Here is a 23,083-nt window from a genome sequence, read left to right as displayed (position 1 = left end):
ATCATTAAAAAGTTAATTTCAGCTCTTCAATACAAAAAGCGAAACTCATATAATAGAATAGAGTCATTACAAAAGAGTGATCTATTTCAAGTGTTTATTTCTGTTAATGTAGATGATTATGGCTTACAGCCAATGAAAACTCAAACGTCATTTCGATTTTCATATTTTATATTTGCATGCTATAGCACTACAGATTGCTGCTTTATTTGTTTGATTGTATATGAGTTGGTGACTCTAGGTAAGCACATGTTCAGACCTAGTTTATGTTTGAATGTGAAGGTCAGTTTTTTAAACATGTATTCATTAGCTTTCTGACTCAGCACTCCGCCCCTTAGCCTCAGGCGCTTTTAATCACAGCAGGACCCTACCCCTCCGCAGAGATATACACTGCTCAAAAAATAAAGGAAACACTCAAATAACACATCCTAGATTTGAATGAATGAAATATGCTCATTAAATACTTTCTTCTGTACAGAGATGAATGTGCTGACAACAAAATCACACAAAAATCATCAATGGAAATCAAATTGATTAACCACTGGAGGCCTGGATTTAGAGCCACACACAAAATTAAAGTGGAATATAATGTCCTTAAAACAAGTCAAAATGAGACTCAGTATTGTGTGTGGCCTCCATGTGCCTGTATGAGCTCCCTACTGTACAATGCCTGGGCATGCTCCTGATGAGGCGGCAGATGGTCTCCTGAGGGATCTCCTCCCAGACCTGGACTAAAGCATCCACCAACTCCTGAACAGTCTGTGGTGCAACGTGACGTTGGTGGATGGAGCGAGACATGATGCCCCAGATGTGCTCAGTCGGATTCAGGTCTCGGGAACGGCGGGCCAGTCCATAGCTTCAATGCCTTCATCTTGCAGGAACTGCTTACACACTCCAGCCACATGAGGTCTGGCATTGTCCTGCATTAGGAGGAACCCAGGACCAACCGCACCAGCATATGGTCTCACAAGGGGTCTGAGAATCTTATCTCGGTACGTAATGGCAGTCAGACTACCTCTGGCGAGCACATGGAGGGCTGTGCAGTCCTCCAAAGAAAAGCCACCCAACACCATTACTGACCCACTGCAAACCGGTCATGCTGAAGGATGCTGCAGGCAGCAGATCACTCTTCACGGCGTCTCCAGACTCTATCACATCTGTCACATGTGCTCAGTATGAACCTGCTTTCATCTGTGAAGAGCTCAGGGCGCCAGTGGTGAGTTTGCCAATCCTGGTGTTCTGTGGCAAATGCCAAGCATCCTGCACGGTGTTTGACTGTGAGCACAACCCCCATCTGTGGACATCAGGCCCTCAGACCATCCTCATGGAGTCGGTTTCTAACCATTTGTACAGACACATGCACTTTGTGGCCTGCTGGAGGTCATTTTGCAGGGCTCTGGCAGTGCTCCTCCTGTTCCTACTTGCACAAAGGCTGAGGTAGCGGTCCTGCTGCTGGGCTGTTTCCCTCCTACAGCCCCCACCACATCTCCTGGTGTACTGGCCTGTCTCCTGGTAGTGCCTCCAGACTCTGGACACTACGCTGACAGACACAGCAAAACTTCTTGCCACAGCTCGCATTGATGTGCCATCCTGGATGAGCTGCACTACCTGAGCCACTTGTATAGGTTGTAGAGTCCATCTCATGCTACCACGAGGGTGAAATTGATTGTCAATCAGTGTTGCTTCTTAAGTGGACAGTTTGATTTCACAGAAATTTGATTTACTTGGAGCTATATTCTGTTGTTTAAGTGTTCCCTTTATTTTTTTGAGCAGTGTAGATTTAAGTCCAAGAGAGGATTCATATTAGGTTCCATACAGATGAAGACTTTAGTCTAAGAGAGGATTGGCATTAGGTTAGGTCCTGGAAATGAGAATCACCTTAACGTGGCTTGCAGGTACACATGAATTGGCCAATTTATGCGCTAATCATTCTCAATTTTTCATATTTCTAGTGCAGTAATGCAATAGCATTTTCATATTTCATATTTGCATGCTGTGGCGCTACAGAGTGCTGCTTTATTTGTTTGACTGCCCATATGATGATGTCATGTATTTGGAAGTTTCTGTTTTTTGGCAACATCTGAGTTAATTAAAGACACAAGTGTGGATGTTTTTTAATGCGCACCTGAAACACACTGCTTCTTTGTGTAGCATCATGGGAAAGTCTAAAGAAATCAGCCAAGATATCAGGAAAAGAATTATGGACTTGCACGAGTCTGGCTCATCCTTAGGTACAATTTCACGATGCCTGAAGGTGCCTCGTTCATCTGTACCAACAATTATACGCATGTACAAACAAAATGTGAATGTCCAGCCATCATACCACTAAAGAAGAAGATGGGTTCTGTGTCCCAGAGATGGCTTTGGTCCAACATGTGCATATCAAGCCAAGGACAAAAGCAAAAGACCTTGAGAAGATGATGGCAGAAGCTGGTAAAATTTTGTCAATATCCACAGTGAAACGAGTACTGTATCAACATGGGCTGAAAGATCACTCTGTAAGGAAGAAGCCATTACTCCAAAAGAAACTGTCAGGAACCCCACACTGCACTGGCTCACTGAGCCAGTGCACGTGTCCTGAGTTGAACAAACAATACTCAAAGATACCTGTGGAGCGGGGCGGCAGCGGTGGAGATGCGAGCTTCACGTAAACAGGACCTGAACCACGTGACTGCTGGGGAGTGCTTGGGGGTGGAGACAAGCACCGTGTCATGATCCATGCTGGATCATGACAGATAAAATGCACTAGTAACCTTTTTTTTTTCTTGCACTGTGGTGGTTTCAGTTCTAGTTTTGCCCCCGGTTGCCATAAGGGTCATTGCACTTGATGTTTTCTTTGCTTTGCCTTTTGCCCCCGGTGGTCACTGGGATCATAGCAGCCTTTAGCCCCTGATCATTTGACCATTCCCTTTTCCTATATAGGGTCACATGGTCTATGAGCTGTTGTTGGTGATAGCGTCTTTTTGGGATTCCAACCATGGTGAAGGGAGCAGCTGGTTGAGGTGTGAAGCCACTGCAGAAACCTGGTGAAGTTAGCAGCTGGCTTGAAGGTTGAAGCCACTGCTGAAACTGGTGTTGAACTCTGGCTGCCCAGTGTCCGCAGCAGAGTGAGATGGTGAAGGTGGCAGCTGGCTCTAAGGTGTCGAGCCACTGCGAAGAGTTAATCAGATGATGCACTCTGCTTCCTGGTGCTGCAGCAGAGCAAGATAAGTCTTTTCGTGTTTCCTCTGTTTGTATTTTTCCCTGGTGTGTATTAGTACAGCGGTGGGGCCAGTGCCTCCACCACCCAGCTCCCTAGCAAGGGATAAGTGTGGGGTGTTCTAAGGTAACAGGTATCCTGATCTGTGCCCGGGGCGGAACTGGCCTAGAGATCGTTAGGAGTGGAGGGGACACTGACTCAGGGGAGTGCAGAAGGTCTCCACATCCCCGTTCCCTATCGCAGGGCCCACCGTTGTAACTGTTGCCCCTTTCCCCATGTCTTGCTGTTTCAGATACCGACCTGCGGGTCGCGTCACACAGGACAGTTACACGTGCCTTGTCTTGTTGTTTTAGTACCAGCCTGCGGGCCGTGTCACACAGGACAGGTCCATGTGACATTATCACCAACCATAACATTTTTCTCAGTTGAGCCATGGGCCAAGTGCAGACCGGTGAGCAGTTGCTGCTGGCCCTCACTGAGGTTAGAGAGGAGCAGAATGATGTGTTTCAGCAGTACCTGCAGCGGAATTATGGGTCTGAGGCCTATCCTCTGCCTCAACTAGAGGGTCCATATACGGCTTTGGTGAGGATGTCCCGTGGAGTCCCTGCTGGGGAGCAGGACTTGCTTATACAGGTGGACGTACCCAGGCAGGTGGGTGGAGTTGGTGTCCCCATGGTGCTGCCTGGTGTTCCCCAAGGTGAAGGGGTACGTCCCTGTAGTGAGCAGACTAATAATTTAGTCCTTGGCACTGACGCCAAAAATTCTGTTTTGCCAGAGAAGCCGTGCCCCCCTGGTCGTGTGGAGGAAGACGACCTGGGAGTGTATATTTCCTCCTCGCCCTCAGAAGGTACCATGTCAGCAGAGGTGATGGTTGGCGAGGTACCTGAGGGCATACTGGTGCTTGTGAACAGTGGAGCTGAAATCAGTCTGGTGGATGCTCAGTTTTTACAGACTCATGGTCTGAGGTGTGAGACGCCGGACCGCCCCATTTGCGTCCAGGCCATTAACTCTGTCCCACTGAGCCAGGGGGGGTTAAACCAAGTCGTAGAAGACATTGTTCTGTATAGTGAACATCATGATAAGTCCCAGTCATTCTACGTCTTGGAGGGAAATCCAGCACCTATCATTGTGGGCCCCCTTGGTCTAAAAAACACAACCCGGTTTTAGATTGGCGGACTAGGGAAGTAGTCAGCTGGAAGCAGTCGTGTGAGGGCTGCTGTCTAGGGGCTACTGTCTCTGTCCTCTCTCTACAATCGTCCCCTTCCTCTCCAGTGAGAGCAGCGGAGGTGCTGCAGGAGAGTAAGGGCAAGGCTCAACCCTCGCCATTAGCCAACCCTGAGAGGCGCAGACCTCACAGTAGTGACATGAAAATTTGATTGATATGGATATATATATATCTCTGTGTGTTCTGCGGCCTGTCCTAATTAGACAGAGTCTTATTTGAGCGCTCAAGGAAGGAAAGACGCCAAGCCTAGTTAGCAGCAATCCTTTCCAGCAGAACTCTGGAAGTTTATTGAATATACTTGGTTTTATTAGTTCATACAGAAAGAAGTGGTTACTCATTAACATAAAGGCTGAACTTCTCATCTAATTGGTCAGTTTAAATACATGAACATATATGGGAAAGTTTACCAAAAAGCTGATTCTAGCAATACAATTTACGGCCCATTGTCCTGCAGTGTCAGCAATGTTCTGATATCGGCTGGCACATCTGGCCTTACTTCCTCATTTCCCATGTCTGCTAGATATTTCTCAAGACACGAGACAATGCTATCACGTTGGTTGTCCAGATGGACTTCATGGTCATCTTTAGCCACTGATTATAAAGTTCAAACTGTGAATATGTATCTGTGTGCATATGAGTATATAGAGTATATATGAGTACATAAGTATATAGCATATAGCCTATAGCAGGCAAGTGAGATCTAGATGAAATACATATACATATATATTTCCATAACAGTAGGAGGGGTGGTGTTTCCCTTGCTGAATTGCTGGGGTGTGAGTGTGGTGACACAGGGGGACGCCTCTGTTGTCAGTTCCAGAGAGAGTTCACCGTGTTGTGACAAACGAATGTGTGGCAATAAATGTTCAGGTCCGGACCTGTGTGTGAACGAGCATGTATGGGTGGCCATCAAAAACATCCAATGGAAGTGTGTTGCGGGGGTCTGGAATTCTCAGGTGATCGGGCCGTATCTGGTGTCGGCTATCCAGGGCCCGGAGACTTACCAGCTGGAGTTACCCACATACTTGCCCATACACCTCTCGTTCCCCAGATCGGTGCTTTGGAGATGGGTGGTGCCTCTGGAACATACATTGCCAATACCAGCGGTGCTCGTTTGTCATAAACCTGAGTTGCAGGTAGTTGCTGGGGTGTACTCTGGATCTGGACGTCCCCGCTGTAGGTGGTTCCCTGATGAGGAGCGGTCTTGAGGGTCCAGAGGCCCCTCATTAAGGGGAGGGTACTGTCATGATCCATGCTGGATCATGACAGATAAAATGCACTAGTAACCTTTTTTTTTCTTGCACTGTGGTGGTATCAGTTCTAGTTTTGCCCCCGGTGGCCATTAGGGTCATTGCACTTCATGTTTTCTTTACTTTGCCTTTTGCCCCCGGTGGTCACTGGGATCATAGCAACCTTTAGCCCCTGATCATTTGACCTTTCCCTTTTCCTATATAGGGTCACATGGTCTATGAGCTGTTGTTGGTGATAGCATCTTTTTGGGATTCCAACCATGGTGAAGGGAGCAGCTGGCTGAGGTATGAAGCCACTGCAGAAACCTGGTGAAGTTAACAGCTGGCTTGAAGGTTGGAGCCACTGCTGGAACTGGTGTTGAACTCTGGCTGCCTGGTGTCTGCAGCAGAGTGAGATGGTGAAGGTGGCAGCTGGCTCTGAGGTGTCGAGCCACTGCGAAAAGTTAATCCGGTGATGCACTCTGCTGCCTGGTGCTGCACCAGAGCAAGATAAGTCTTTTCGTGTTTCACCTGTTTGTATTTTTCCCTGGTGTGTATTAGTACAGCGGTGGGGCCAGTGCCTGCACAACCCAGCTCCCTAGCAAAGGGATAGGTGTAGGGTGTGCTAGGGTGACAGGTATCCTGATCCGCGCCTGGTGCGGAACTGGCCTAGGGATTGTTAGGAGTGGAGGGACACTGACTCAGGGGAGTGCAGGAGGTCTCCATGTCCCCGTTCCCTTTTGCAGGGCGCACCGTTGTAACTGTTGCCCCTTTCCCCGTGTTTTGCTGTTTCAGTTACCGGCCTGCGGGTCGTGTCACACAGGACAGTTACACGTGCCTTGTCTTGTTGTTTTAGTACCGGCCTGCGGGCCGTGTCACACAGGACGGGTCCACGTGACACACCGGAGCTTCAGAGAGCGGCACTTGGGCTAGAGATGCCCAGAGAGTAGTCGAGCAGGCGCATGTCTAAGGCAGGAGAGGGCAAGGTACCGGAGGGGCAAGACAGGGACATGGTCAGTCACAAAGCAGTCTGGAAACCTGAGATAGCAGCGCGGTACAGGAAGAAATAATGGAACGGAAGGTCAGGGACAGGCAAAGGTCATAACTGAGAGGCAAAACAAGTACAGAGGCAGGCAGCAATATCAGAAACAGGAATGGACCAGGTCATACATGAGCAAACATACACAAGCAGACAGTATCCACAGATAAACAGGGGTCAGGAACTAAGCCAAGCTCAAAAGTATCCCTGACAACTGACAGAGCCCAATTGAGGCTATTTAAAATCCTCCCAGAACCAAAGAGAGGCCAAAAGCATTAACCCCTGCAGCACTAAATCAGAATTCACATACAAATCATGACAGAAACATAAAAAAGTCAGATTAATGTTTGCAAATGCACACAGGAACAAAGACCTTAGTTTTTATAGTTATGTCCTGTGGTATGATGAAGCTAAAATCAAACTTTTTTGGTATAATGACCATCGTTACAGTTGGAGGAAAAGCTTGGAAGCCTAAAAACAACATCCCAACATGAAACACAGGGGTGGCAGCATCATGTTGTGGGGTTGTTTTGCTGCAGGAGGGAGTGGTGTACTTCACAAAATAGGTGGTAACATGAGAAAAGAAGATTATGTGGCAATACTGAAGGAACATTTCAAGATATCAGCCAGGAAATTAAAGCTTGGGCGGAAATGCGCCTTCCAAATGGACAATGACCTGAAGCATACTGCCATAAAGGTAAGAAAGATGTTTAAGCATAGCAAAGTCAATGTTTTGGAGTGGCCATCACAAAACCCTGATCTCAATATTATTGAAAATTTATGGGCAATTCTTAAAAGGCAGGTGCAAGCAAGGCGACCTACAAACCTGGATCAGTTATACCAGTTTTGTCAGGAGAAATAGGTCCAAATTCCGACCAACGATTGTTAGAAGCTTGTGGAAAGATTTCCCAAATGTTTGACCCAAGTCATTCAGTTTAAGGGCACTGCTACCAAATACTTAATCAAATGCATGTAAACTTTTGACTTTGCAGTAGGCAATAAAAATGCCTTAAAACATTCTCTCACTCTCATTATTCTGGCATTTGGCAAATATTAATAATTATGGTAATCCTAATTGACCTAAAATGGGAAATGTTTATAAGATTTATTCTGATTTCATGTCAGATTTTGAGAAAAATATGCATGTGTGTCTTTTTATATAGCTCCAAAATATAAAATCACAATTTTATTCAGAATGGGTTAGAGCATAGAATCATAGAATCATAGAATCATAGATTCTTTTTATATAGCTCCAAAATATAAAATCACAATTTTATTCAGAATGGGTTAGAGCATAATATAAACAACAACAATTAAAAAGCAAAGTTACCTCACAATCATCAAAGCACGGTGGTGTTAGGACCAAATAATATCCACAAGAACATAAGTAAATTTAAACTCCTATGTATTAAAAGGATAGGTTTAAATGTATGGGACAAACCGATAAGGGACAAGTGGTATAATTTATAATATGCATTTTTATAGTCAATGTCATATATCTATACATAGTGACTATTATATGCATATATAAGTAACTACACCCAAATTCAAATAATGCATCAAAGGCATCCCACATTTATCCAGGTATGTCGCAAATAAGTAAATAAATAAATAATCATTATTATATTTTGCTTACATAGCGTTATCATATTCCGCAGCACTTTACATACTTATCATCGCTGTTCCTGATGGGGATCACAATCTAAATTCCCTATCAGTATGTCTTTGGAGTGTGGGAAGAAACCAGAGGAGATGGAGGAAACCCACGCAAACACTGGGAAAACATACAAACTCCTTGCAGATGTTGTCCTTGGTGGGATTTAAACCGAGGAGAACCCCAGTGCTGCAAGGTTGCAGTGCTAATGACTGAATGTGAATCCTAATGACAGAAGTAGTCTTAAAGTAATATTGCAATGATAAGTCACAGATATTAGAAAAGGAGATCAGGAAATAATAACCAACCTTGCTGAGCCCCAACGAGCGTTTCAACTTGCTTCCTCAGGGGTGTGTGTGACAAGGTTGTCTAAGGTTGATTATTATTTCCTAATCCCTTTTTCTAATATCTGTGATTTATCATTTCTATATTACTTTAAAACTTCTGTCATTAGGAATTACAGGATTTATGCACAATCATTTTATTTATTTACTTGTCTATGACATGCTGGGATACATGTGGGTGCCTTTGAAGCATTACTTGTATTTTGGATGTAATCTATTATATAAAGCTCAAGTGTGTGTATGTATGTGTGTATGTATGTCTGGGATTGGCATCCGCAACGTCGCAGCTACAGCCACAAAATTTGGCACTGTCACACGTCTGGACCCCAAGAGCGTCCTAGGCTATGCTGTGAGGTGAAATTTTAACCCCGCGTGTTCCAATTCACCAAACAATTTTGCCCCTGTCTACATAATGGGGAAAAAGTGTGTGTGCATCAAGCCCCGCCCATCATTATGATGTCACAATGGTTGCCATGGCGACGCTGATGTCATCATAGGTTGCAAGCCCCGCCGCTCATTATGATGTCATAATGGTTGACTATGGGATGGAGGATGTGTGATGGGTATATGGGCACTGGACTATGGGATGGAGGATATGTATGACGCGTATATGGGCACGGGACTATGGGATGGAGGATGTGTATGATGGGTATATGGGCACTGGACTATGGGATGGAGGATATGTAAGACGGGTATATGGGCATGGGACTATGGGATGGTGGATATGTATGATGGGTATATGGGCATGGGACTATGAGTTGAAGGGTGTGTGATGGGTATATGGGCATGGGACTATGGGATGGAGGATGTGTGATGGGTATATGGGTACTCGACTATGGGATGGAGGATATGTATGATGGGTATATGGGCACGGACCTATGGTATCGTGGATATGTATGATGAGTATATGGGCACGGGACTATGGGATGGAGGATATGTATGATGGGTATATGGGCATGGGACTATGAGATGAAGGATGTGTGATGAGTATATGGGCACTCGACTATGGGATGGAGGATATGTATGATGGGTATATGGGCATGGGACTATGGGATGGAGAATATGTATGATGGGTATATTGGCATGGGGCTATGGGATGGAGGATGTGTGATGAGTATATGGGCACTCAACTATGGGATGGAGGATAGGTATGTTGGGTATATGGGCACGGGACTATGGGATGGAGGATAATTATAATTTGTTATAACTATCCACAGTTAATTACTATGCCCAGGCAGCGCCAGGCTCTTCAGCTACTTATATATATATGTATATAATATATAGCATAGATAGATAACATTCACTATATATATGCATATTATAAAGTATACCACATGTCCCCTATTGGTTTGTCTCATACATTTAAACCTGTAATTGCAGTACATAGGAGTTTAAATTTACATATGTTCCTATAGATAAGGTGGGGCAAAAAAGTATTTAGTCAGTCAGCAATAGTGCAAGTTCCACCACTTAAAAAGATGAGAGGCGTCTGTAATTTACATCATAGGTAGACCTCAACTATGGGAGACAAACTGAGAAAAAAAAACCCAGAAAATCACATTGTCTGTTTTTTTTTCATTTTATTTGCATATTATGGTGGAAAATAAGTATTTGGTCAGAAACAAGCAATCAAGATTTCTGGCTCTCACAGACCTGTAACTTCTTCTTTAAGAGTCTCCTCTTTCCTCCACTCATTACCTGTAGTAATGGCACCTGTTTAAACTTGTTATCAGTATAAAAAGACACCTGTGCACATCCTCAAACAGTCTGACTCCAAACTCCACTATGGTGAAGACCAAAGAGCTGTCAAAGGACACCAGAAACAAAATTGTAGCCCTGAATCTGCAATAGCCAACCAGCTTGGAGTGAAGAAATCAACTGTGGGAGCAATAATTAGAAAATGGAAGACATACAAGACCACTGATAATCTCCCTCGATCTGGTGCTCCACGCAAAATCCCACCCCGTGGGGTCAGAATGATCACAAGAACGGTGAGCAAAAATCCCAGAACCACGCGGGGGAACCTAGTGAATGAACTGCAGAGAGCTGGGACCAATGTAACAAGGCCTACCATAAGTAACACACTACGCCACCATGGACTCAGATCCTGCAGTGCCAGACGTGTCCCACTGCTTAAGCCTGTACATGTCCGGGCCCGTCTGAAGTTTGCTAGAGAGCATTTGGATGATCCAGAGGAGTTTTGGGAGAATGTCCTATGGTCTGATGAAACCAAACTGGAACTGTTTGGTAGAAACACAACTTGTCGTGTGTGGAGGAAAAAGAATACTGAGTTGCATCCATCAAACACCATACCTACTGTAAAGCATGGTGGTGGAAACATCATGCTTTGGGGCTGTTTCTCTGCAAAGGGGCCAGGACGACTGATCCAGGTACATGAAAGAATGAATTGGGCCATGTATCGTGAGATTTTGAGTGCAAACCTCCTTCCATCAGCAAGGGCATTGAAGATGAAACATGGCTGGGTCTTTCAACATGACAATGATCCAAAGCACGCCGCCAGGGCAACGAAGGAGTGGCTTCGTAAGAAGCATTTCAAGGTCCTGGAGTGGCCTAGCCAGTCTCCAGATCTCAACCCTATAGAAAACCTTTGGAGGGAGTTGAAAGTCCGTGTTGCCAAGCGAAAAGCCAAAAACATCACTGCTCTAGAGGAGATCTGCATGGAGGAATGGGCCAACATACCAACAACAGTGTGTGGCAACCTTGTGAAGACTTACAGAAAACGTTTGACCTCTGTCATTGCCAACAAAGGATATATCACAAAGTATTGAGATGAAATTTTGTTTCTGACCAAATACTTATTTTCCACCATAATATGCAAATAAAATGAAAAAAAAACAGACAATGTGATTTTCTGGATTTTTTTTTCTCAGTTTGTCTCCCATAGTTGAGGTCTACCTATGATGTAAATTACAGACGCCTCTCATCTTTTTAAGTGGTGGAACTTGCACTATTGCTGACTGACTAAATACTTTTTTTCCCCACTGTATTATTTGGTCCTGACACCAATGTGCTTTGAATATTGTTATTTAACTTTGCTTTCTAATTGTTGTTAATTATGTAATATTTTAACCCATTTTGAATAAACTTGTGATTTTATTTATTGGAGCTACATTCCTCATTTGACTAGGTGCTTCTGTATTACTATGATTAATGGACCCATAAAAAGATTGTTGTCTAATTTAGAAGAGAAGCAATCCCTTCAATTTCCAACTTCTTCTTCAATGGTGTCAGTAGTAACCCCAATAATAAGACCATTGATGCATATTTTAGCAATATATCAGCATTATCTGTGAAAAGAACAACTCTCTAATTCAAGAACTTTAAGTTTAGTTTCAGTTTTTAGTTTAAGTCTTCCAAGTAATGTCTGAACTTTTTTCTTTCAAATGTATTTTTTGAGCTCTCATTTTGCCCCTCGAGCCAAAGGAATTTTGTTACCATACGTTTCCTCTTTGTGGTAAATGCTTCTACAAATCATGGCATAATAGCTCTGTCAACTATATCAGATGTTATTTCTGTATCTGTTTGTTATCCGGAGTTTCATTGTTTTTAGTAGGCAAGTTGTCAAGAATCTCTGGAGAAAATCTGACGTGGGTTTTTATATTTAGCAAGAAATTTAGCATCTTTTTGGAAAAAAATAAATTTTCAATGCTATAATAATCAGATTGAGTCTTGGATTACAAATTATTAAGATCATCTGATTTTACTGATAATAATGGTAGAAACGATTGGTATTTTCTCAGCTTTCTGTTAGTGTTTGCCTATTGACTGAATTAAGACATCGTTTTGCACAATCACATTTAATTCCAATGCAACATAATTTTTTTCCTGTTATAAAAAGAGTGTTCTTACCCAATAGAACTGGCTTGTGATACAAAGGGATTCATCAATGTCATTTGGCAAGATTAGAAGCTGCTTGTCCCAGAAGACATGACTCTGCCAAGAAGATGCCACTCATTCTATGAACACAAAGGAGACAAAGAGGGTTATTTATCAAAGTCTTCCAAATTCAAAACTGGAAAGGAACTGTTCCCGTTCGCGTTAAACGTTTATTAAGTCTCAAGCTATTTTACAAATCTTTTTAACAAATGTAAAGACAGCATTTCAATTGAAAAGTGAACAAAAAATATTGTGTGTAATTCTTGGATGGATTTCAGCAGTAATTATCTCATTCACCTCTGAATATTAACACAATGTGGCAAGTGGAAAATATTCCCACAATAAGGTGCTCTCTTCACAAAACTCCCTTATCACGCAACCAACTAACAAGCAGAGAAAATTGCATTGTAATGTGCTATGTACTTTTGGATGGCTTTTACATTTCAAGTGGTATATTTTATGCTTTCTTTATATTGTGTTTTTCATTTCTTAATTTGCCACATCATTCATCCAGTCTAAGAAAGTTGACTACAGCAATTCATCAAAGGTGTCACTTCTGGGGAGTTGTTAAACTTTTTACTGACTTTTAGAGATGAGTGAACTTGTTCAGAAAAAGTCAGCCAATCTCAAATTTGACATGAAAATAGCCCATTCTAATTTGTTGGGATTCCCAAGCATTTTCCTCAAAATCGGCAAATTCGGCCAAAGTTTGTTAAATGATCATGTTTCCACAAATGCTTTTGTTAGGAATTTGGCTAGAATAGTGATGCTGTATGATGAGTATTAGGGGATGTGTTTGATGAGGGGATGGGATGGAGAGAGGTCAGAGGAGCAGCAAACTGTATATTTTTTTAAATAGCTTAATATGTAGAGATTCCAGCAGCCAATCATGGCGCAGAAACCATCTACAACGTCCAGACACAAGGGTTTCTGTCATTGGCTGCCAAAGGCACATGTCCCTCTCCATATAAAAAGTGTACATGTTGTTTTTGAGCCATTTTGTCAGTATAACAAGACAGAGAGGCTACTTCTGTTGCTTCTGCTGCAAGTAGTCAGATAGTTCACATAGATAGGATCCTGTGTGAAATGGCACTTACATTATCTAAATCAATTGTGCTAATAGTGTGGGCCAGAGATCAAGCCACTTTTCAGAATCTAAATTATTTGTGCTAATAGTATGGGCCAGATACCCAGACACATTTCAGAATCTAAATCGTTTGTGCTTTTAATATCTGCCAGAGACCAGGCCACATTTTAGAATCTAAATAGTTTGTGCTAATAATGTGGGCTGGACAGCAGGCCACATTTCAGAATCAAAGTCATTTGTGCAAATAGTGTAGGCCAGAAACTAGGCCACATTTCAGAATCTAAATCCTTTCTGCTAGAGTGTGGTCCAGCCAGGAGTCCACATTTCAGAATCTAAATTCTTGCTGCTAATAGTGTGGTCCAGCTAGGAGTCCTCATTTCAGAATGTAAAGTGGTTCATACACCAGGCCACATTTCTGAATCTAAATCCTTTCTGCTAATCATGTGGTCCAGCCACATATTATCTATTATTGCAACGATCAGTACCCCTCAATAACATCGCGGGGTTCCAATCGAAGGGCAGAGGGACTGTCTTCCCTCCCTGCTTGCGTAATGCTGAGATCAAGTTAAATCACAGCATTTGTGGCGTTAAAGTGACGGGAGTGTTGCAGGACCACTCATGGCACTGAGTACCGGGTGTCAGCTGTCAGAATCAGCTGACACCCGGCGGCGATTGCGCGCACAATTGCCGAGATATATCCATACGTCCCAGGTCACAGGGACGTGTAGATATGTTTCAGGTGGAAAAGAGGTTAAATATTTCCTATTCCCAAATAAGAAATCATTGCTGATAAGCAAGCACTAAAACACATGGATGCTTGTTACTCGAACCGTGCAATTCCTAATGCTCGGATGTTCAATTCTAGTAATGACTATAAAGTAAATCTGAGCATTTTTATGGCAGACCCTACATGGATGTCTGTGGGCAGAGAAAATGTTGAAATAGATGGAAAAAGTGCTGAATTGAAGGAGAACAGCATGCGGAAGACCCCTGGAAGCATCTCTGTCTCCCAGATCACTGATGAGTCCACTTTAAGGACTGACAATAAAACATTCAAAACCAAATAGAAATTGGAGTTTCCAGGACAAAAATGTTAACAAACATTCTTTCCTGTATAAGGCAACATTTAAAAAGGATTTAAAAAAAATAATAATTTAAGTAGTCTAAAATTTTAATTTTTATTTAAAAATGTAAAATTTCATTGTCATTTATGAAAGAAGCAAGAACTGTCAAAATTTAGGTAGAAAAGGGCTCAGATACACTATGTATCAGATATAAAGGAGGGCCACAGACAAATTCTGCTCAAAAAATCATGTATTGCTATTCCTAGACTCAAAAAGGCTATGCACTAAGTGCATAATCTGTCTGTTCACCTAAAAATTGACACAAATTTAATTTGCATCTAATCGATTCATTCATTTTTAATTGTGATGTATTTTAAAAATACTCCAATTGTTCATTTAATTGTTGGGCTTTAAAAGACTTGTATTTGATACTGCACTGAAGGACTTATTATGTCCTGTTTAGATAGAACAAGAAGACTGGGATGAAATATTGCCTTTACTGCTATTTAATCATTCTGTAAGGGTAATGGTTCATTTGCAGATTGGAAACATTTCTAATTACATCGTTTATGAAAAGCATATGCCCCTCAGCTACCAAATTAGAGTCACTCCTATAATATTCCTAGCAGCATCATTAATAATGCAGCAAATATTAGTGGTGGAAAAATTACAAATAACGACATGGAAAGTAAAAAAAGAGTGTTAAGTCATCTTTCATTGGAAGAAAAAGCAAATGTATGAGGGTTTTATCGACTGTACCCTTATGGCAATTGTTTGGTTCTTACTGTTGGAATTTATCCTTGACGGATACATTACTTTGACAAATACAGCAAGTTACAATCTAATAGACTCTGAATGGTTCAGAGGTTAGCTTCCATTAAATATTATTAAAAAAGAAACTGATTCACTTATAAACGCTTAGAATCACAAGGACTTTTTAATGTCCCTCCTTGAAGAGAAATTATGTCGCAATAAGCTCTGTTCTGAAGTAGTGTAAATGAAAAATTCCTAAATGGGAGACTATGATGTGCAGATATTCTGATATATCATTAGGTCCAGAAATAGTTGGACAGTGACTCAAGTTTAGCATTTTAGCTGTTTACCAAAAGATATTCAAGATACAGTTATATAATCAAAATGGGCTTGATGTGCAGACTGTCATGCTCTAATTTGAGGGTATTCTAAACCTAACTGGGTACTTGTTTTAGGAAGTACAACTCTGTAGTATGTAGCATCCTCTTTTCAAAAAATTCCCAACCTTGGCTCTACAAAAGCCTAACCATGCGAGAAAAAACAAGGAGACGCCTCCTTGATGAAGCACAGCGAAACGCGCGTTGGGGCGTGAGGGACATCCAAAGAAGCGCCATTTGTACTTGGTATGTTTGCAGATTCCCACATGTTTTTTCTCGCATGGTTAGGCTTTTGTAGAGCCAAGGTTGGGAATTTTTTTCTTGGGGAATATTGAAGATTTCTTTGCTCTAAATATAGCGAGTCATGTCTGAGGACAGTTAGCTCATGTATATAATTAGGAGTGAGTCTCATTTCCCCGATAATGTTATACAGCCATGTTCACATGGGAAATAGATTTTGGTGCTTCAAAAGGATTTTGGTCTCTCACACTGGTCTAGCACCTTCTGTTTTAATCTTTTTCATATGTATTAAATAATCTTTTTATGATTGTTTATTTATGGTGTAATAAAACATTTATTCTTGTATCATTGTGTGGGACCCACTTTGTTATTAAGGATTTAGGGAGCCACAAAAGGTATATACTGTTGACATGTGGTACATTTCCCAGTTTGGGAATGTTGATTGGGCAAATTTGGTGAATTTAAGATTAATTGGATGGCAATTCACAGTACAGATGGACAATGACACAGAACATATTTAAAAAGTAACGCAAGAATTTTTTGAAGCAAAGAAGCGTTAATCCACCAGATCTTAACCCCATAGGGAACTCATTTCCCATAATGACAAAACATAACCCAGAAAGATTCACAAACAAGCAACAACTGAAGTCAGCTGCAATAAGGTCTGGCAAAGCATTACAATGGAGGAAACCCAGAGTTTGGTGATGTTCATGGTTTCCAGACTTCAGGCAGTCCTCCTACGCCACTCTGAATGCCTGACTGCGCATATAGGTGACGGGGCGACTGTTACTCCTCTCTGACTGGACTGGTCTGTGGTGATGTTTCATTCTGCCTGACTGCTTACAGACATAACAATTTTTTTTGAACTGTGTTATCTTTTCATCCAGCATTTAGGAGTTCACTACATATTAGGTCTCGATTTGGGTTTGTTGATATCTCTCACCCCATTAAGATATGTGATCTCACCTCTTGACACTTATGGGCCTATATTAGCAGCATATTTGTATTACTATGTATCTGTTTGTGTAATATTTAATTACTAGCAGCCAGTGGCTATACTATTACCATGACCATCTTATATTGTATTGTTGGTACTACATCTGTTTCAGCCCCTTGGATTTTTTAAGTGTTTTTAATTGTGTGGTGTTTTTTTGGTTCTGTAAACAATAAAATATATTTTGTCATATATATTGGTATCTTGTGTGGTGATCCTAAAATTTATGCATGGTCCTTTCCATTTTGCTTCAGACTTCAGGCAGTCATTACCTGCAAAGTAGTCTCTGCAAAGTATTAAAAATGGAAGTTTTATTTATGGTAAAGTTAATTTGTCTAAATACTTTTGTACAGAAATGAGGAGGCTTTGTAGTAAAATGGTTTCAATTCCTAAACATTCCACAAGATATTTTTGTTCAACTCCTTTAATTAAACCTGAAAGTATACACTTTAATCTCAGGTGTTTCATTTTAAATAAAAAATAGTGGCATGCATTGCCTAAATCACTAAGATTCTGTCACTGTCCAAAAATATTTCAGAGTAGTTGTGACTAGTGATGGGAGGACAGATGGATGTTCGGGTTTGTCGGGTTAGGCCGAACATTAAAAAAAGTTTAGTTTGGGTACCTAAACAGTACCCAAAATCAAACCCGAACCTGGACCTTATTCAAATGAATGGGGGGTACAAACAACTGGCATTTCCCATGCTCTGTGTACCACTGGTCAAAGTGCTGCGGTTCCCGAGCAGTCACACAGATGACATCGTGTGAGCCAGCAGCTATGTCAAATGGTAAAAAGGTTACTGCCGGTCATAGGCACTAGATGATGAGAGTACTACTTTCATCATCGTATGCTTGGTGTCGCTGATAGCCTTGACAGCAGGCATTTTTCTCATGAGAGTATTCACCTGCCGGTGAATGTGCAATATTTTTTTAATTATTTACACTCAGCTACATCTGGATACATTGCTGAGCGGTGGCATGATGCAACTGCTCGGTTCTGCATACAGGAGATACTGAGCTGAGTGTCAGAATGCAGCTTCAGTGCCAGGCAGTGATGTCAATAAGGAGAGCGGAGTTCATAGCCAATAAATTCCAATCACCTTATTGACATCATCACTGGTCACTGAAGCTGAGTTCTTATGCTCAGCTCAGTGTCTCCCGAATGCAGGGCTGAGCGGTCGCATCTTTCTGCCACACAGCAATGCATTCAGATGTAAGTAGGTGGGCCTCTTTGTGGGACCTATGGATTATCTGTAGACAGGAGAAAAATACTGTTTTTTTATTTGGAAAATTATAAATGGGTAAAATAGGGTTGGGGAGTGTTTATTTCAAATAAAGTATTTTACTGTGTGTGTTTTTTAACTTAAACTTACAGGATTAGTAATGGCGGCATCTGATACACCTCACCATTACTAACCCCTGGGCTTGATATCAGCTGACATTACCATGCGGACATCAACCCCACAAATATTACCCCTCTTTTCACAGCACCAAGGCAAATGGGAAAAGCTGGGCAAAGCATCAGAATTGGCACATCTAATAGATGCATCTTTTCTGGTGTGGCTGTGGGCTGCTATTTTTAGGCTGGGGAAGGCCAATATCCATGGTCTCTTCCCTGTCTGAGAAAGCCAGCCCCAAGCTGTCTGCTTTAGCTTGGCTGGTTATCAAAAATGGGGGGACCCCATGCCATTTTTTCAAATTATTTGTTAAAATAATTTTTAAAAATGGCGTGTGGACTCATCTATTATTGATGAAACTATTACCAGAGTTTACAGCCATCAAGTTTCCAGAAGCTGTGAGGTCCAGAAACCTCAAGGTAGACTTTGAGGGACACTTTAAGGTTACTGCCAGTTTCCAGCTGCTAGAACACCTGGAGACTGAAATTGTGAACTAAGTTTACCTTGGGTGTGTATTTTACTGTACTTGTTAATAAATTGAAAAAAATGGCGTGGAGTCCTCATAAATTTCATAACCAGCTGAGGGAAAGCCGACAAATGGGGGTTGATGTTAATATTTTGGGAAGGGGCCAATAGACTTAAAGTTTCCTAGGCTTTTAATATCAACTCACCGCTGTTTCTTTGACCTTTACTGGTTATTATAGGGGAGACCCCCCCAAAAATGACATGGTGTCCCCCTATATTTACTAACCAGCAAAGGATAAACAAGACAACTGAGGGCTGATATTAATAGTCCAGTAAGGGGCCATGGATATTGACCTCCTCCCAGACTAAGAACATCAGCTTTCAGCCGTCCCAGAAATGGCGCATCTATAAGATGCACCAATTCTGGCTCTTAGCCTTGCTCTTCTCACTTGCTCTGGTGTGGTGGCAAGTGGTGTAAAAGTGGTGTTTTATGGCTGCTGACATTAAGCCCAGAGTTTAGTAATGGAGAGGCAGCTATAAGACACCCCCATTACTAACCCCAAAGTCAAATTGAATTAAGACACAGAGTCGCATAGTAACATAGTAACATAGTTATTAAGGTTGAAGGAAGACTTTAAGTCCATCTAGTTCAACCCATATCCTATCCTAACCTGCCCTAACAAGTTGATCCAGAGGAAGGCAAAAAAACCCATGTGGAAAACAGTAAGCTTCACATCGGGGAAAAACATTGCTTCCCGACTCCACTTACGGCAATCAGACTAGCTCCCTGGATCAATGCACTATCAAGGATACTAGTGTATATACCCTGTAATATTATACTTTTCAAGAAAGGCATCCAGACCCTTCTTAAATTTTAGTAGGGAATCACTCATTACAACATCATATGGCAGAGAGTTCCATAGTCTCACTGCTCTTACAGTAAAGAATCCGCGTATGTGAGTATGCTTAAACCTTCTTTCCTCCAGACGTAGAGGATGCCCCCTTGACACAGTCACAGGTCTAAGAGTAAAAAGATCATTAGAAAGGTCTTTGTACTGTCCCCGCATATATTTATACATTTCAATAAGATCACCCCTAAGCCTTCGTTTTTCCAAACTAAATAACCCCAAGTGTAATGACCTGTCTTGGTATTGCAGACCACCCAGTTCCCTAATAACCTTGGTCGCTCTTCTCTGCACCCTCTCCAGATCAGCTATGTCTTCCTTATACACTGGAGATGAGAACGGTACACAGTATTCTAAGTGTGGTCGCACTAGTGACTTGTATAGAAGTAAAATTATGTTCTCCTCATGAGAATCTATGCCTCTTTTAATGCATCCCATTATTTTATTTGCCTTTGCAGCAGCTGCCTGACACTGGCCACTAAATGTGAGATTGTCATTCACCCATACACCCAAGTCTTTTTCAGTGACAGTTTTGTCCTTTAAAGTCCTTCAATTGAATTAAACACACAAGGTCCTTTATTTGAAAGTCTTAGTTACTCACCGGTTAACGGTATTTTTCGGAGTCCATGACAGCACCACCTGAGAGAGGGGATCCGCCCTTTAGGACCAGGAAACCTACAGATACAAAAGGGTGGCACCTCTCCCACGCATCAGTTGGATTACAGAGCACAAGAGGACTTCCAAGGTTAATGCATGATTTATGTACAGTATTCTTATTATTATAAATGTTTATCACCAGTGGGCATATACAAGAGGAAGACGTGCACACCCAAATTAAACTAAAGGGAGGGAATATACGGGTGCTGTCATGGACTCCGAAAAATACCGTTAACCGGTGAGTAACTAAGACTTTATTCGGTTGTCCATGACAGCACCACCTGAGAGAATTACAGAGAGTAAAACTATTTAGGGAGGGACTACAGCCTGCAGTACCCTTATACCAAAAGAGAGATCTGTGGAAGCACCCAAGTCTAGCCTATAATGACTATAAAAGGTGCTTGAAGAGGACCAAGTAGCCGCCTTACATATCTGGTCAATGGAGACTTCTGACCTTTCGGCCCACGAGGTCGCCATGGCCCTGGTGGAATGCGCCCTCAGCTTCCCGGGTGGCGACCTGCCCTTTGAGGTGTATGCTATTGAAATCGCCTCTCTAATCCATCTGGCTAGTGTATTTTTCGACGTTCTACAACCTTTCCTAGGGCCTTGATGGGAGACAAATAGGGCATTATCTTTCTTCCAGGGATCGGTGACTGCCAGATATTCTATGAGGCATCTCCTAACATCCAGGGTGTGTAGTTTCTCTTCCTTCTCGTTAGCTGGGTTAGGGAGGAAGGATGGGAGGACTATCTCCTGTGTCCTATGAAAGCTAGAAACTACCTTAGGTAAGTACACTGGATCAGGTCTAAGTATTACCCTATCCTCTTTGAACTGTAATTAAGGAGGACGCCTAGATAATGCCTGGATATCGCTTACTCTGCGAGCTAATGTTAGAGCTACCAGGAAGGCTATTTTGAGGGACAGGTTTTTTATGGAAGCCGATGAGATAGGTTCGAATGGGGTTTCCGTCATAGCAGTGAGGACTAGGTTCAAGTCCCACGGCATGAATCTATCCTTCACTATTGGTCTGGTTCTACCTGCCGCCTTAATGAACCTGCTGACCCAGTAATTACCAGCGATGTTGCAGCTAAAAAGGGCCCCCAAGGCTGATACTTGTACTTTAAGGGTACTGGTAGAAAGCCCCATGTCCAGACCTCTCTGTAGAAACTCTAATATCTGAATTATAGGTGCTGAATCCCCAGCGACTACTCCTGAGTTTTGAAGGAATTTTTTCCAAATTCTAACATAAATTTTCGTGGTAATGATTTTTCTACTTTTAAGTAGGGTGTTAATTAGGTCTGGGGAGAAGCCTTTCTCTTCTAGCAGTGACCGTTAAAACTCCACGCCGTCAGATGTAGGCCAGCCACCTGAGGATGGAACACTGGGCCCTGGGATAGGAGATCCGGGATGTCCGGAAGAACCCAAGGATCGGATACCGACATGGTCCTGAGGCATGAGAACCATGCCCTCCTGGGCCAAAATGGAGCGATAACTATAACCCTTGCTCTGTCTTTTCTGATTTTCCTTATCACCAGGGATAGTAGAGACAGAGGAGGGAAGGCGTAGGCTAGCCTGAAGTCCCACTTTATCAGAAAGGCACCTACCGCCAGAGGATTCTCTCTGGGATTTAGGGAGCAGAATTGTCTCAATTTTTTGTTCTCCTTGGTGGCGAAGAGATCTACCTCTGGATGTCCCCACATTTGTACAATCAGGTTGAATATGGAGGTGTTTAAGGACTATTCTCCTTGCTTTAGCTGATTGCGGCTTAAAAAGTCTGCCGTGATGTTGTCCTTCCCTTTTATATGTAGAGTTTTTAAAGATAGAAAATGCTGCTCTGCTAGTTGGAACAACCGCTCTGCTACAATCATCAGGGGTCTGGAACGGGTCCCGCCTTGGTGATTGATATACGCCACGGTGACCTGATTGTCGGAGAACACTCGCACGTGATGGCCCTGTAGATACACAAGGAGCTTTTTAGCCGCCTGTTCTACTGCTGTCAATTCTTTTAGGTTAGATGACATTCCTAACTGATGACGTTCCCATTGGTCCTGGACTAGCATTTCACCCATATGAGCCCCCCAACCGGAAGGGCTAGCATCCGTGGTGACTATGCGGGTTATGTTATACTCCCAGGGTACCCCTTTAGATAAATTATCCTTGTCTAGCCACCACTCTAGGGACTCCCTTGTGTTACGGGACAAGGTTAGCTGGCCCTCCAAGTAACCCCCAAGGATTTTTTGATGTAATAAAACCTCGCTCTGTAGTTTCCTTGCATGAAACTGGGCCCACTGGACTTCCGGGATACAGGTGGAGAGAGAGCCTAGAAGGGACATGGCTTTCCTGAGGGACATGGTGGGGTTATTGGAGGCGTTCAGGACCTGGTAGTGGAGGCGAACAAGCTTCTCTGGAGGCAGACGGCATTCCTGTTTCTCAGAATCTAGGATTAGGCCCAAGAATTGTTGGACTCTCATCGGTTGCAACCGAGATTTTTTGATGTTCAGCAACCATCCTAACCGCTCTAGGGCAGACATTGCCCTTTGTAGCTGATCCAACCAATGGT

At 42.6% G+C, this 23,083-nt stretch overlaps 1 long non-coding RNA gene across 1 annotated transcript in view; it reads right to left on the bottom strand.

Moving 5' to 3' along the window:
• LOC141092807 (uncharacterized) overlaps positions 1-23,083 on the bottom strand; it is a 177,359-nt gene that overhangs the window by 105,049 nt on the left and 49,227 nt on the right. The window contains exon 2 of the long non-coding RNA XR_012232933.1: positions 12,558-12,664. This is a non-coding gene — a long non-coding RNA (uncharacterized lncRNA). The remainder of the gene's footprint in view (positions 1-12,557; positions 12,665-23,083) is intronic.

This window comes from Dendrobates tinctorius, unplaced genomic scaffold (genome assembly GCF_039654945.1).
Source record: "Dendrobates tinctorius isolate UK_male_01 unplaced genomic scaffold, ASM3965494v1 ptg000060l, whole genome shotgun sequence".
NCBI lineage: Eukaryota > Metazoa > Chordata > Amphibia > Anura > Dendrobatidae > Dendrobates > Dendrobates tinctorius.
This window is presented reverse-complemented; position numbering and strand designations above follow the sequence as displayed.